This window comes from Macrobrachium nipponense, chromosome 6, assembly GCF_015104395.2.
Source record: "Macrobrachium nipponense isolate FS-2020 chromosome 6, ASM1510439v2, whole genome shotgun sequence".
Lineage (NCBI taxonomy): Eukaryota > Metazoa > Arthropoda > Malacostraca > Decapoda > Palaemonidae > Macrobrachium > Macrobrachium nipponense.
In genome coordinates, this window is record NC_061108.1 from 78,648,768 (window position 1) to 78,663,324 (window position 14,557).

A 14,557-nucleotide genomic window follows, 5' to 3' on the forward strand; every position below is an offset into this window, starting at 1 on the left:
GAGCCAAGATGCGTCGAAGGTATTGGAAAAGGACCACTTGAATATATACACATCCAAGGTGTTTAGTTGGATGGCTCCCAAGAACTACCGATATGTAAAACATATAGAAATACATTTTGGATCAATAACTATTAACTAAAAACTTGTCTAATAATAAAATGATACTACACGGAAAATCAAATTATTAACGAACACCGTGAACTCCGGGTGACAAACTGATGTGGACCATTGGGTGCATCAAATGAAGGCCGAAAGGTGGTTTTCCAAAAATAAACGATGATGATGGTGATGACGATGATAGTACAAACCTGATGTGAGTGGCTATGGCCTATGGTTGTTGCATTAGTTGAAGATCAGTGCGTTATTATAATGATTATGAAAAGAATTATTTTTCTTAAATACTACTACTGTGAGATATTTCATGACTTCTTGGCTTAAAAGATATCACCTATTCATAGCATGAGTATGTTATACGATAAATAAAATAATAATAGCAAATCACTATATAGTTCAATGCTAAATACAAATAACGCATCACGTTGCCCCTATTGTAGATTTTAAAAAGAACAATTCCTTGAAAATATACCGGGTGCTGTATTTCAGGAAAAATACGAAATTAAATTTACATGACTATTTTAAAATTATAAATATATTAAGTGAACTGTTAATAGTGTGTTTGAAATTATAATGTGGCGTGTAATATAATTATATATATCTTAGGAGAGAACGTATCCCACATCATCCATCAGCATGGCCGCTCACTAGCTTGTAGGATATTGTCTCTGTTTGCCATACGTTTCACCAACTATTATTGCTCCTCTCGCCTCTGATTTCATCTCAGCTGGAATATAACTCCAATTCTCGTAGTTGACGTGAAGTGAGAGGCTAGAACTGTAAGGTCAGTGTATTATTTTTAACATTTAATAATCGGTGATTGTCTGGGTTGTCGTCTGCATCTCTCGTCTCGCTTTCGAGCGACTGACTACCTATGAATTTATGTTGTGTCGACTGCTGTTGACGCTCGGGCTCGGCTCGGCCTCACCTCGAATCCAGAACACTTCTATCTTACATGCTTTTGGCGAGCTTTGTCCTTTAGCTTATTAATGTGCCTCTAGTTGTGTGAAGTAATAGCTATAGTAAGCCCATCGTGAAGAGTACAAGGCTGGCCTACCTAATCCCAAAGTTAGCTAATCGGCTTGCATGCAAGGAACTCGTTCAGGCAACTGAGGCTATTTGACGTCGATGACTTTTAATTACCTAAGTCACTCGTGTCTTAGGATGATAGATTGTGGTAGCTAATACTATATAGTATTTGAATTCATAGCCGGATACTGATCTACCTAGGTACTAGGCTATAAGTAGTAGCTACAGGCTACTTTAGTTACTACCACTATACCTATTTGATTGCTGGTTGTAGTATACCTACCTACCTACCTACCAGGGTGAACAACCTGGGCCAATCTTGCCCGCTCGTTGACCCACCCTCCAGAAAAAGTACTGTAACACATCCTGACACCGGCGTTGGACACCAGTCATCGGGCATGGAAGAAACACCTCAAGATCTGTACTTTCCACTTGAAATATGAGTTTTCTCCCAAAGTACAAGATAATGTCATAATTTAAGATTATACAGAGGTTGATGAAAGACTAGCCATGCCCAGTGCAAACATACCTCCATGATGCTTTCAAAATTTTTGCTTAAAACACCTTGCGTGTGGAAGATTGACACCATCTTGATGTTTGTGGAGTCACTTGTGTCAATAAACTTTCCATTTCATGTGCTAAATCTGCACACCACTTGTACCCATAGACGCTAGGACACTTTCTTTACAACAATCTTAAATGACGACAACGATCGCCCTCGAGTCCAAGAAAACTTGGGATTTTTCTGGAGGAAGAAGAGTGCGCTAAATATTCGTTGTAGAAAAAGTAACTACTAGATTCCTGACACAAATGTGAATGATTTTGCTGTGAACAGTAGCTACAATGTCGTTGTTTGCGCTTTTCTATTTTTTATCATTGTTGCCAATTGGTATATGTTTATCCTCCAAACTGGGTAAAGAGTCACACAAAACTGTGGGAATAAATGAAGTTAGCGTTTCTATTTGTAGCATATATACATGAATATTAGAGCGATTTTGTTGATATTGTATTACTATGACTACTAGAATTAATGGAAACGGTTTGTAAATGCATTGGCGTATATGTGAAGCTCCACTAAATTGGCAATGATGAAATTTTGCCATTCCTAGCATGCAAACATTAAAGGTTACATTTATTTCAGGCATAGGTACAATTATTTAAAATAAAAAAGTCACAATGGTAATATAGACTTGAATGAATGAAAAGTGCTATAAAATAATTACAAAATTTTTTTCATAAACTATTCTTTAACCTGTCGTCTGCTCGCCGCTGCTATTGGCAGCCAGATGTATGTTTAAGGGCTGTTGCCTTGTATAATAAGGCGTCCTGTGAGGTTATGTTAGACTTGCGATAATCTTATGCTAAGTCAGTTGGTTACGACTTCCATGCTCATTGGAATGTCTTGGGGTTTGATGATAACTTACGAAGTCAGTATCTTCTGTGGTTACGACGACGGAGATGTGTTAAACTCATGATGATAGTAGTTATAGCTAACTGCATTCGATCTCTTTCTGATGTGAGGTTCTAGTAGAGAACACTTAAGTACAAAAATACATCTGTTCTTCTGAGATTACAAGATGAAATTGTACAAGTCTGCCAATGATTATGGCTGATTGAATTCTATATGATGAAGCTCAGATAAAAATGGACAGGTCTTCTAATGATGATGGCTTGATCACTTCTCCTCTACAATCTGGTTTACAATATATAAAGGAAGCAGACAGTAGCTCAAACATACGAACATACATACAGATGACATAGATTACAAATCACGTAGGCCGTTTGAATTATAGGTCACGGTGGTCGCCTCAAGCAAGACGCTTTGGCTATAGTTTACAAATAAATGAATGACCACAGGTGACGGCTCTAGACATTGACTGATTATACACGTCATCTTAGCCTACTTTATTGTATACGTCATCTTAGCCTACTTATCGTATCTGGTCTGATCACATTCCTGCAAGCAATCTGGTTGACCTCTTGGGTCACTGGTTTTTAATTAATCATGGGGTAAAATTACAGTTTCAACCATTATGGGAAAACTGGAATAAAAATATATTTGTTGCATCAGAAATAATGTAGTTCCAACAGATTTAACATTTATTTTGACTGCAAACCATCCGATTTAGAGATTTACTATGTAATTGGAGTAAAACGAGTTTTTCCAGAAAAAGGTAAATGTCCAGGAGAAGGCCGCACCCGTTTTTCAAGTATTAACGACGAAAAACGGCAAAAAACGACCAGATTGGTGTTGCACATCGCATACAAACATGAGGAAATGAATAAAAAAGAAACTAAGAGTTACTCTTACACACAAAATCTAAGCATAAACCTACTACCTACTTTAATTATGGGGGATCCCAGTGGGAAGCAGGGTTTTTGGGTGGGGGGAGGAGGAGAAAAGTGATTTTCGGGGCACTACCGAACTTAATACAACCACCTAACCTTACCTAGGGCCCTGTACCCCTACCTAGGCCTAGTGGGGGGCTCCGCCCCCCCTGCGAACCCCCCCTTAAGGCCACTACCTAACATCCATCAAACCAAATCCAAAGTGATGGTACTGCTATATACATCGTTATACTACCACCATTATAATATACTCTATAAATTAATGAAGCTTACCTTAAACTGTTGGTTGATAAAGATGTGCTGGTGCTTTGAGGAAAACGTGAAGCCGTTGCAAGGTTCCCTGACACTGCAAACAATTGGTAGGAAATCGAAGGTCTGTCAAAATTAATGCCAGAAGGGCCAGCCACTGCCTCTGCCATAGGAACAGGAAGACAAAATGCCGTTTTTTGCTTCATTATTCGAGTATTCAGTCAAACAAGGATACCAGTGGACACTAGACAGGTAACTTTTTTACTCCGCTGAAATGCTAGTGAAACTTAGTTTTCGACTAAAGTCGTTCGTAATTGGTTATGAAACCCATGACGTCATAACGATGTCACACCTCTCAGCCAATAATGAGTAACTGGAACTGCTTTTCTTTGCGTAAGAAAGTAAGTTAGAGGGCTCATTAAAAGTAAACATTACCGTAGAGGAAACACCTCTCCCGACTTAGGAAAAATTCGAGGTAAAAACTTAATTTTTTGTTTTCTCTGTAAGTAAGCATTAGCGACAATAATGTATTGAGAAGAAGTGTTTTGTTATCACGTGCTTTACTCGGGAAAAATATCAATATACGTAATAGATTTCCCATAATGGTTGAAACTGTAATAATACCAATCATGGTTTTAGTTTTTTGTATATATGGAATAACATTCCATATTTTTATTATGTAACACTTACATAATGCTCGGTCAGCTAAAAAAACAACCACTGAATATTACTCAAGCTTGACTTGCATTTGACTTATAGGAGTGTGATACAGACATTATGGTGAATATATATAGATATATAGAAAATACTTATATGACAAAAAAAAAAATTCATGGTGTACACAAATACAGATTCATGTAATAAGATATAAGACATATGCATATGATGATATTCGTAAATAATAATGATCACGTGATATGTAATGATACAGTTTTTCACTTCAACTCATTAAGATACATATGCTACAGAAAATACTAATGTACTCTGGTAATTGCATAGGATAAAGATTAACATGATAAAAATCATATTTTAACTAATAAAAATTTATATATGAAGTGATAAAAATTATTAATTTTTATGCTGATTCATTGACCCATAAACTAACTCATAACTGCAGTTATTGGTAAGATAAAAGGTAACATTGATTATAGGCTACCTGATTTATTATTACATATGTATATGGATTCATATAATTATGATCAATATATGTGCACTTAATACAACTGATTAACATAAATGACTAATGTAAGTGATTAATCTAGGTGCACTTTAAATAGATTCCTAGTGCGTACACGCAGATATATTTCGATTCTGTTATTATATGGGATACTTTTCGTCCATTACACAGTTCCAGACAACCACCTATAGCCAAATGAAATGGCCTATTCCAAATGGTTAAAAACAAAGGGAAATTGCCTGGGCAGGGTCCGATGTTCTATTTTGCGCCCATACTTGTCCTCTGTATCCTATGCCATATGAATACGTTCGCGTATAAGGCTTCTTGTGGTAGCATAGAGCAATGCAGTTTTTTGTAGAATGTTCTACATTCAAGTTTACATTCAGAGCACTTCATTCAACAAAAAACTGCATTACTCTGTTATATAGTTTCTGAGCAATAAATACTTGTAATGGTGTACTGAGCCTTTTTTGACACCCTGTACATGAAGACAAAAATTGTTCCTACTAAGACACTGCTGTCAACAAACTCAACGTATTTCAAGTGCAATTTGGAGTGAAATAAGAACAATATATATATATACAACTACTATCCGACTTACAACCTGCTTGACATACGACCATTCGTACTTACAACCTTACTTCAGACAGTTGACCATTGAGTTACTTAGCACTGCGCCATCTCATGAGAACTCTCATCACTCAGGCATGAGAACTCTCATCACTCAGGCAGCATCAGTTTGAGTTACCCTGCCCTATCTGCAGCATCATTTGGTATTAACTGTACTGTAGACTGAATTGCAAACCAATTTACGTAAGAATCGACTTCTGACATGCATGCAAGAACCTAACCCCATTGTAACTCAATGCCTGACTGTACGTAATATATACTATTACATAAATGATTAAAATGTATTAGTAGAAGTACATTATGGTAAAAAGATTGAAATAATGATTGTACATTACATTACAGTACTAAGTAGGCACTTTTATATATAAAAGGTTTGATAGTATACCCTACCCAGTATGTTGGCCACTTTTTAAGGTTCGACTTACATCCATTCTGACTTACAACCAGTGGGTCGGAACCAAACTTGGTTGTAAGTAGGATGGTACTTGTAATTGCAATCAAATAAGCACTGTGGAGTCTCAATTTTGATGGCAGTAAGGATAAAACCACTGATTACAGGGTAAAAATGCATTTCAGTTCAAACCATGACCCCAGGAATAAGACATCTCATACTTTCAATAATATAGGCAACAAAATGTTATTTTATTGTGCTAATTACAACTGCAATCTTGAGTAGTATCAATATACGCTAATGTTGTTTAAATGAACGCTGGGAAGGACGTGGTCTCGATGCTGGAGACGAAAGGGGCCTGATGAGAGTCGACGCCATATTGGATTTAAAAACTGCCTTGAAAATATATTTTTGCACATGCAACTTCCCCGGCAGATATATACTTAGCTTATGTCTCTGATGTCCCGACAGAATTCAAAACTCGCGGCACACGCTACAGGTAGGTCAGGTGATCACCCTCTCCCGCCGCTGGGTGGCGGGAATAGGAACCATTCCCGTTTTCAGACCAGATTTTTTCTGTCGCCGGTGCTAACAACATCGTTGTTAGTTCCTCCTGCACGGAATTCTGCTTGCTTTGCTAAGGATTGTTTGGTGAAGTATTCTTTCTTTGGCTTTGGTATACGCTGATTTGGACCGTTATTTGGATTTGCTTAGGATTCTTCATTATGGCTGATGTTGTGCCTGAAACTCGTTTTAGAGTTTGTGTGAAAGAAGGATGTAAGGTGAGACTGCCGAAAGCTTCGGTGGACCCTCACACTATTTGTGTTAAATGTAGGGGGAATGAATGCTCAGTTAGTAACACGTGACGAATGTTTGAGTTTGACTGAAGTGCAATGGAAGAGTTTGACTGCGTATGTAAATAAGTTGGAGAAAGATAGAATTAGGAAAGCTGCTAAAAGTTCAATTAGGTCCTGCTCTTTGAATCAGGACAATCTTTCTATTTTCAATGTAATTTCTCCTACTGCTAACGCAGGTTCAGCTCCTTCCCTGTGCAGCGAAATCGTAGATTCGTCTCGATCGGAGAAAGCTGCAATGGAAGCGTCGATCCGTAATTTGCAAAGGCAATTACGAGAAATGGAAGGTAAGAGTGAAGTGTGCAGTGAAGTGTACAGTGTCCCCAGTGTAGTGGAGGGGGCGTCTGACCGACTCCGCATTGCTCCTAGGCCATGACCAAGGGAGGAGGAATGTCGAAATGTAGAGTATTCCCAACGGTCAGGCGTCCCTTCGGCAGGCCCTGTAGACTTGTCCCAGGCTGCCTTGGACAGCTATAGACAAAGCGTCCTTAAGAAGTGTTTTTCCGACTCGGATTCTACTTCTCCAAGACGCGGATGGAGCTCCGCGTCTAAGTCGCGCCCTCTGAAGAGAGCCTGGAAGGCGCCTGCAGGAGACGCATTAGACTCCAGCCCAGAGCCTTTTCCGGAGTATTCTCCCGCTCAGAAGAAGAGAGCGATGAAGTCTCCTGTTTCTTCTCCGGAAGGAATTCGTGCTTCTACAAAGTAGTTCTTGGTAGGACTGCAGGAGCAGCTATCCTCGTTAGTAGGCTCGCTGTCTAAGGAGCCTTCTCGCAGGAAGGACGTCTCTCTTCCAGTAAAGAGCTCTCTTAAGAGACGGTCGTCAAGTCGGCATTCGGACTCTGGTAGGCGTCTCTCCTGGAAGGCGCTACTCCCCAACAAGATCGTTGCTATATGCCTCTCCCTTTCGAGAACGATCTACTACTCTGACCAGAAGAGCTTCTTCTAGTAGGATCCCGCATTTGTCTAGACGCCCGAATAAGGGCGCAAGCCCCTCTCCTGACAATGATAGTCGATCCTTTCGTAGGAGTAAAGAATGGGGAGTGGAAGAATCTTCGAAAGGAAGTAAACCCCTCTCCTGGCAGGAGCCAGGATGAGAGCAGACGTTTTTGTACATGAACTTTCCTGTCAGACATATACTTAGCTTACGTCTCTGACGTCACGACAGAATTCAAAACTCGCGGCTAACGCGACAGGTAGGTCAGGTGATCTACCTTACCCGCCGCTGGGAGGCGGGTGTAAGAACCATCATACCTTTCTTGCCAGATTTTTTCTGTCGTCGGTGTCGACCACACCTGTTGTCGGTACCTCTTGACAGTTGGATTCTTTTCTCGTTTTCGCCCTGGATTGTTTCTACGGACTTTTGGTGAAGTACCCGATCTTTTGGCCTGGCATTCGCGATTTGTGGACAGTTATTGGACTTTTCTTTGGATTTTTCTTTGGATTTTTCTTGGATTCATGATGTCTGATGTCGATACTAAGAAAACTGCTATGTTTAGAGTTTGTTGTATGACTGAGTGTAAGGTGAGGCTACCGAAAGCTGCGGTAGACCCTCACACGGTATGTTTGAAGTGTAGAGGGAATGAATGCACCTTTAATAACCCTTGTAATGAATGTGAAAAGCTGAATGAGGATGAATGGAAGTCTTTGTCTTCCTACTTGAGGAAGCTTGAAAAGGATAAAGTTAGGAAAGCTTCTTCCAGGAGCAGTAGTAGATCTCGTATTAGCGAGTTGGATGTAGATAATCCTATTTTAGAAGTACTCCTTTCCTTTGTCAGTTTCAGCTCCTGCTCCCTGCACCGAAGCCGAAGATGCGCCTTCGGAAGTGGGCTCAATGAAAGCCACATTCGCAGTATGGAGAGGAAAATCAAGCAACTAGAAGGTAAGAGTGATTCCAATAGTGATTTGTGCAGTGAACCCAGTGCAGTGGAGGGTGCGTCTGATCGGCTCCCTAATGCTTCCAGGCCTAGACCTCTTCCAGACTCCCAGTCCCAGTGGAGGAGGAAAGTCGAAAGCCGCAGGAAGGTTAGGGAGCATCCCCAACGGTCAGGCGTCCCCTCGGTAGCTCCTGTTGATCGTTCCCAGGCTACCTTGGATCGCTCCAAGAGAGAAACTTTTGCGCCAGTGCTTCTCGTCGTCGCCTTCGCCTTCTCCTAAAAGAGGATGGAGCTCTTCGGAAGCCTCGCGCCCTTCGAAGAGAGCCTGGAACGCTCCCTGCGCCCGCCCTTCCAGCCTGAAGTTTTTTCGGAAGAGCCTGAGGTGGAAGCGAAGAAGCGTAAGAGATCTCAGGAGTATCGTTCCCCGAGCGAGATCGAGCTTCGTCTCCTGTTCACGAGTTTGTGAATTCTCCTGCAAGGGTCTTGGCTAACCTTCAGGCGCAGATTTCGGCTCTGGCTGGCTCTCTTTGCGTGTCTTCTCGTCGTAGGAAGGACGTCTCGCTTCCTGTAAAGAAGTCCAGGCTCCCCTCTCCTGACTCTCGCTATTCGACGGAAGAGGCGCGCTCACCTGTGCGTTCGGATTCTCGCAGGAGGCTTTCTGCTCGGACAAGATCACATCTGCGTTAAGCGACATTCGCCTGACAGACAAGTTTCTCCTTCGGACAAGGAGCAAACTGCGCGTAGGAGATCCTCACCCTACAGACGCTCTTCTCGAGACAGGATCGCTCCCCTTGACAGGCGCCAAGAGCCTAGTAGGCACTACTCACCTCGTAGCCGCTCCTCGTCTCGCCTCCACTCTCCGGTTGACAAGCGCCCTAAATCGGACAGGCGCCCTTCGCTGGACAGGCGTCAAGAGCTTGTTAGGCGCGTTTCGCCTGGCAGGCGCTTTCTCCCGACTTTTACTCGCCTCGAGTCAGGCGCCGAGAGCCTAGCAGGCGCTTCTCCCCTGGTAGGCGCTCACCTAGTAGGCGCTCGTCGCCAGAGATTCTCTCGCCTCGGTTCAGGCGCCAAGAGCCTGGTAGGCGCTTTTCGTATGGCAGGTTCCGTTCGCCTGGTAGCCGCTCTCCTTTGGATAGGCGCCAAGAGCCTGATAGAAGTTCTTCTTCAAACAGGCGCTCTGCACCTGACTGCCGCATGACTCCTATTAGGCTTCAAGGATCTGGGAAACGCACTCCTCCAGACAAGAAGGAGGTTGCAAGTAGACACTTGCCTGAAGCATTGTCTCCAAGACGTATACGTCTAACTTCCTCTAGAGACTCCTTTAAGAATAGTCGCGCCTCTAAGGATCAGGAGGGCTCTTCAGCTCAGGAGGAACAGGACCCCTCAGAAGAAGAAGGACCAAAAGACGCCTCAGTTTCCTCCTATAAGAAACTAACGGAGTTACTCCTGCAAGAGTTTGGAGATATCCTTTCTCCTGTGGCTCCCCCTTCTCCTCTTTCGTTATTCTCCACTTCGAAGACGTCGAAGGTTTCGTCTTGTGTAAGGATGAAACCTACTGTTTCCATGAAGAAGGCGCTGAGAGGTTTTGGGGAATGGCTCCTTTCTAAGGAAGAGAAAGGGAAGACGGTTTTTTCTTTCCCTCCGTCTAAACTGACCGGCAGATTGGGATTCGGTGGTACGAATCGGGAGAAACCTTTAGGTCTCGCTCTCCCTTCGTCTGCGGACTCGGACTTCTCTTCATTAGTGGATGCTGCTCGTCGTTCCGCCCTCTTGTCCGCCAAGACTACGTGGGGAATGAACGAACTTGACCACTTACTGAAGGGAATGTTCCGAGTCCTGGAAGTTTTCAACTTCCTTGATTGGTCTTTAGGTGTTCTGGCTAATAAGACCAAGACCCCAGATGCTCTGTCTCCTGAAGATCTTAACTGTGTACTCACTTGCATGGATAAAGCAGTGAGAGACGGATCGAGTGAAGTCTCCTCACTGTTTGGAGCTGGAGTGCTTAAGAAACGGTCGGTCTACTGTTCGTTTCTCACGAAGGCAGTGTCTCAGCACAAAGGGCCTCGCTCTTGTATGCTCAACTCTCTCCTCTTCTGTTCCCCAAGAAAATTATCCAAGATGTCTCGAGTGCCCTTTCAGCTAAGGCTACTCAGGACATGTTAGCCCAGGCGGCCAGGAAACCTCGCTCTGTCTTCCAACCCAAGACCAAGAAAGAGACTCCTCTGAGACAGGAGCCCTTTCGAGGAGGACCCGCTGTCAGAGGTTCTGCAACCAGAGGGACTAGACCTTTTAAGAGAGGTAAAACCTTCTCTAAGTCAGTCAGAGGAAGAAATAGCGGTCAAGGACTCCAGACATCAGTGGGTGCCAGACTACTGAAATTTGCCGACGTCTGGGCCCACAAAGGGGCAGACAATTGGTCCCTATCGATTGTCAGCAAAGGATACCTCATTCCCTTCTCGTCAAGACCACCATTGACGACAACTCCGAGGGAGTTGGTAGCCAAGTACAAGGACCCCATCATGAATCAAGCCCTTTCTCTAGCAGTAGATCTCATGCTAGAGAAGGAGGCTATAGAACTAGTGAAAGATCCCCGCTCTGCGGGCTTTTACAACAGACTTTTCCTATGTTTCCGAAGAACTCAGGAGGATGGAGACCGGTGTTGGATGTAAGCGCCCTGAACGTCTTTGTGGAAAAGAGGAAGTTCGCCATGGAGACAACTTCCTCAGTGTTAGCGGCTCTTCGTCCAGGGGACTGGATGGTGTCTCTAGACCTTCAGGACGCTTACTTTCATGTGCCGATCCATCCTTCTTCACGGAAGTATCTACGATTCATGATGGGAGGAAACATCTTCCAATTCAAGGCCTTGTGCTTCGGCTATCAACTGCACCCCAAGTTTTCACGGGGTTAATGAAAAACGTGGCGCAGTGGCTACATTTGGAGGGAGTGAGGGTGTCGCTTTATCTCGACGACTGGCTAATCAGAGCAGAGTCTCAAGAAAGATGTCTGGAGGACCTTCAAAAGACCCTTACATTGGCAAGTTCGCTGGGGCTTCTGGTGAACTTCCAGAAGTCTCAATTAATCCCCAGTCAAGAGAGGATCTATCTGGGGATTCGGATAGCTTCTCTGGCTTTTCGGGCTTTTCCGTCGCCAGAGAGGATAGCTCGTTGCTACGAGAAAATAACGACCTTCCTAGAGAAAGATGCATGCACAGCGAGGGAGTGGATGAGTCTGCTGGGGACACTCTCCTCGCTGGAGCAATTCGTTTCTCTAGGAAGGTTGCATCTCAGGCCTCTACAGTTCTTCCTATGCCAGAACTGGAGGCGTCTCTCCCTAGATCTGGAGTTCTCCTTCAAGATCTCAAGAGAAATCAAGAGAGACCTTCGGTGGTGGAACGACCCACTTCGATTTGTGGAAGGAATGTCTCTCTACATGCCGAACCCCAGCCATGTGTTGTTTTCCGTTTGACGCATCGGAGGCAGGTTGGGGAGCGACACTCGGGACAAGAGAAGTGTCAGGCACCTGGAAGGGGGATCAGGTGTCCTGGCACATCAACAAGAAAGAGTTGATGGCAGTCTGGATGGCATTGAAAGCCTTCGAACCCCACGTCCGAAATGCAGTAGTGCAGGTCAATTCGGACAACACAACAGCCTTGGCGTACATCAAGAAACAGGGGGGGACGCAGTCTCCTTCTCCCTGTACGAAACAGCAAGGGATCTTCTGCTGTGGTCTCAAACAAGGAATTCAGTCTTCTCACCAGATTCGTACAGGGAGAAAGGAACGTCAGGGCCGATCTCCTGAGCAGGAAGAATCAACTCCTGCCTTCCGAGTGGACCCTCCACTCAGAAGTATGCCAAGACCTGTGGAGAAGATGGGGCAGACCTCACATCGATCTCTTTTGCAAACAGCCAAAGAACGCAAGAATCGAAATTTACTGCTCCCCGATCTCAGACCCAGGAGCAGTTTCAGTGGATGCGTTTCTCCTAGATTGGACAGGGCTAGACGTCTACGCCTTTCCCCCCTTCAAAGTACTAGGACAAACCCTCAAGAAATTTGCTATCTCGGAGAGGACAAGAATGACGCTAGTAGCTCCGTTCTGGCCCGCCCAAGATTGGTTCACAGATGGTACTGGAATGGTTGGTGGACTTTCCAAGAGCACTTCCACAAAGACAAGATTTGCTCAAACAACCCCACTTCGACAGGTATCACAGAAACCTCCCCGCTCTCAATCTGACTGGCTTTCGACTGTCAAAAGTCTTGTCAGAGCGAAGGGGTTTTCTACAAAAGCTGCTAAGGCTATCGCCTCAGCTAGAAGACCTTCGACCCTTAAAGTCTACCAGTCGAAGTGGGACGTCTTTCGCCGTTGGTGCAGGAACCAGAAGTTTTCCTCTTCCAGTACCTCTGTGACTCAGATAGCAGATTTCCTAGTTTTCCTCAGATGCGGTTTGGCAGTATCTACTATCAAAGGATACCGTAGCATGCTGGCTGCGGTGTTCAGACATAGGAATTTAGATCTTTCGAATAACAAAGATCTTCATGATCTATTAAGATCTTTTGAATCTTCCAAGAAAACTTCGAACGAAGTTCCAAGTTGGAATCTGGATGTGGTTCTTCGTTTCCTGAGGTCCGCTAGGTTTGAACCACCACATTTAGCCTCCTTCAAAGATCTCACGAGGAAAGCTCTCTTTCTCATGGCTTTAGCATCTGCTAAAAGGGTTAGTGAGATCATGCCCTAGAAGGAAGGGTAGGTTTCAAAGGAGATTCCGTGGTTTGTTCCTTCCTTCCTTCGTTTTTAGCAAAAAAATGAGAACCCCTCAAATCCTTGGCCAAGGAACTTTGAGGTTCGTGGTTTATCTGCCCTAGTAGGGGAAGAACCTGAAAGAACTCTTTGCCCTGTTAGGAGTTTAAAATACTACCATTCTAGAAGAAGAAAACCCTTAAGGGCATTGAGGACAGACTATGGTGCTCTGTAAAGGACCCAGCAGACCATTGTCGAAAAATGCGCTGTCTTTCTTCATTAGAAGTGTTGTGAAAGAAGCACATAGATCTTGTAATGAAGAACATTTCAAGCTCCTAAAAGTCAAGGCTCATGAAGTGAGAGCAATTGCCACTTCCTTGGCCTTTAAGAAGAATATGTCTCTTCAGAATCTGATGAAAACTACATTCTGGAGATGTAATTCAGTATTCGCCAACCACTACCTAAAAGACGTCAGTATTACGTATGACGAGTGCTTCGCGTTAGGCCCGTACGTATCGGCGGATTCGGTGCTGGGGCAGGGAGCTGGAACAATCCTTAGTAGTTTTTTCCCTTGTTTTTTTTTTGGTAATTGAGTTCATATGGTTGTATGAAAAATGATGCAGGTAGGCATCTTTTTTTGTTTCGTAATGCTAATAACGTTAGTTTGGTTAGGTGATCGGATTTGGTTTAAAGCTCCCTGCGTTGGTAGTGGACAGGTTCTGTCATAGAAGAGGGCGAACCCCCAATTGACATGATCCGACTTGGATTCTACTAAGTAAGCGGATATCAAGTCCCGTTAGTAGACCCAAAGAGTCTTTTCAGCTGTAGGTCACGCCCTCGCTGTAGCTCTTATGGCTATGCAGACTATAGACAGTATCTAGGAAGTCTTCAGCCTAAACAGGTAAGAACCAAGGTTATGTTTATCCTACAACAGGTGTTGTTTACCTTTTCTTTGTTATTTTCTGTCTTGTACCCTCCACCAAGGGTGTCAATCAGCTAAGTATATGTCTGACAGGAAAGTTCATGTACAAAAATGATATTGTTATTTTACAATAAAGTTTTGTACATACTTACCTGGCAGACATATACGATTGATGGCCCGCCCAGCCTCCCCTCAGGAGACAGGTATAAGAGAGAAAAAATCTGGCAAGAAAG

At 43.6% G+C, this 14,557-nt stretch overlaps 1 protein-coding gene across 4 annotated transcripts in view; it reads left to right on the forward strand.

Annotated features, from left to right (window-relative positions):
* Nucleotides 1-727: 727 nt before the first annotated feature.
* The window catches only part of LOC135216880 (double-stranded RNA-binding protein Staufen homolog), a 203,385-nt gene continuing 189,555 nt past the window's right edge, over nucleotides 728-14,557 (forward strand). For 3 of the 4 annotated variants that reach the window (XM_064252402.1, XM_064252404.1, XM_064252401.1), the window contains exon 1: nucleotides 728-898. The gene's annotated coding sequence lies outside the window, so the exon portion shown is untranslated. The remainder of the gene's footprint in view (nucleotides 899-14,557) is intronic. The other variant, XM_064252400.1, reaches the window with a different exon arrangement.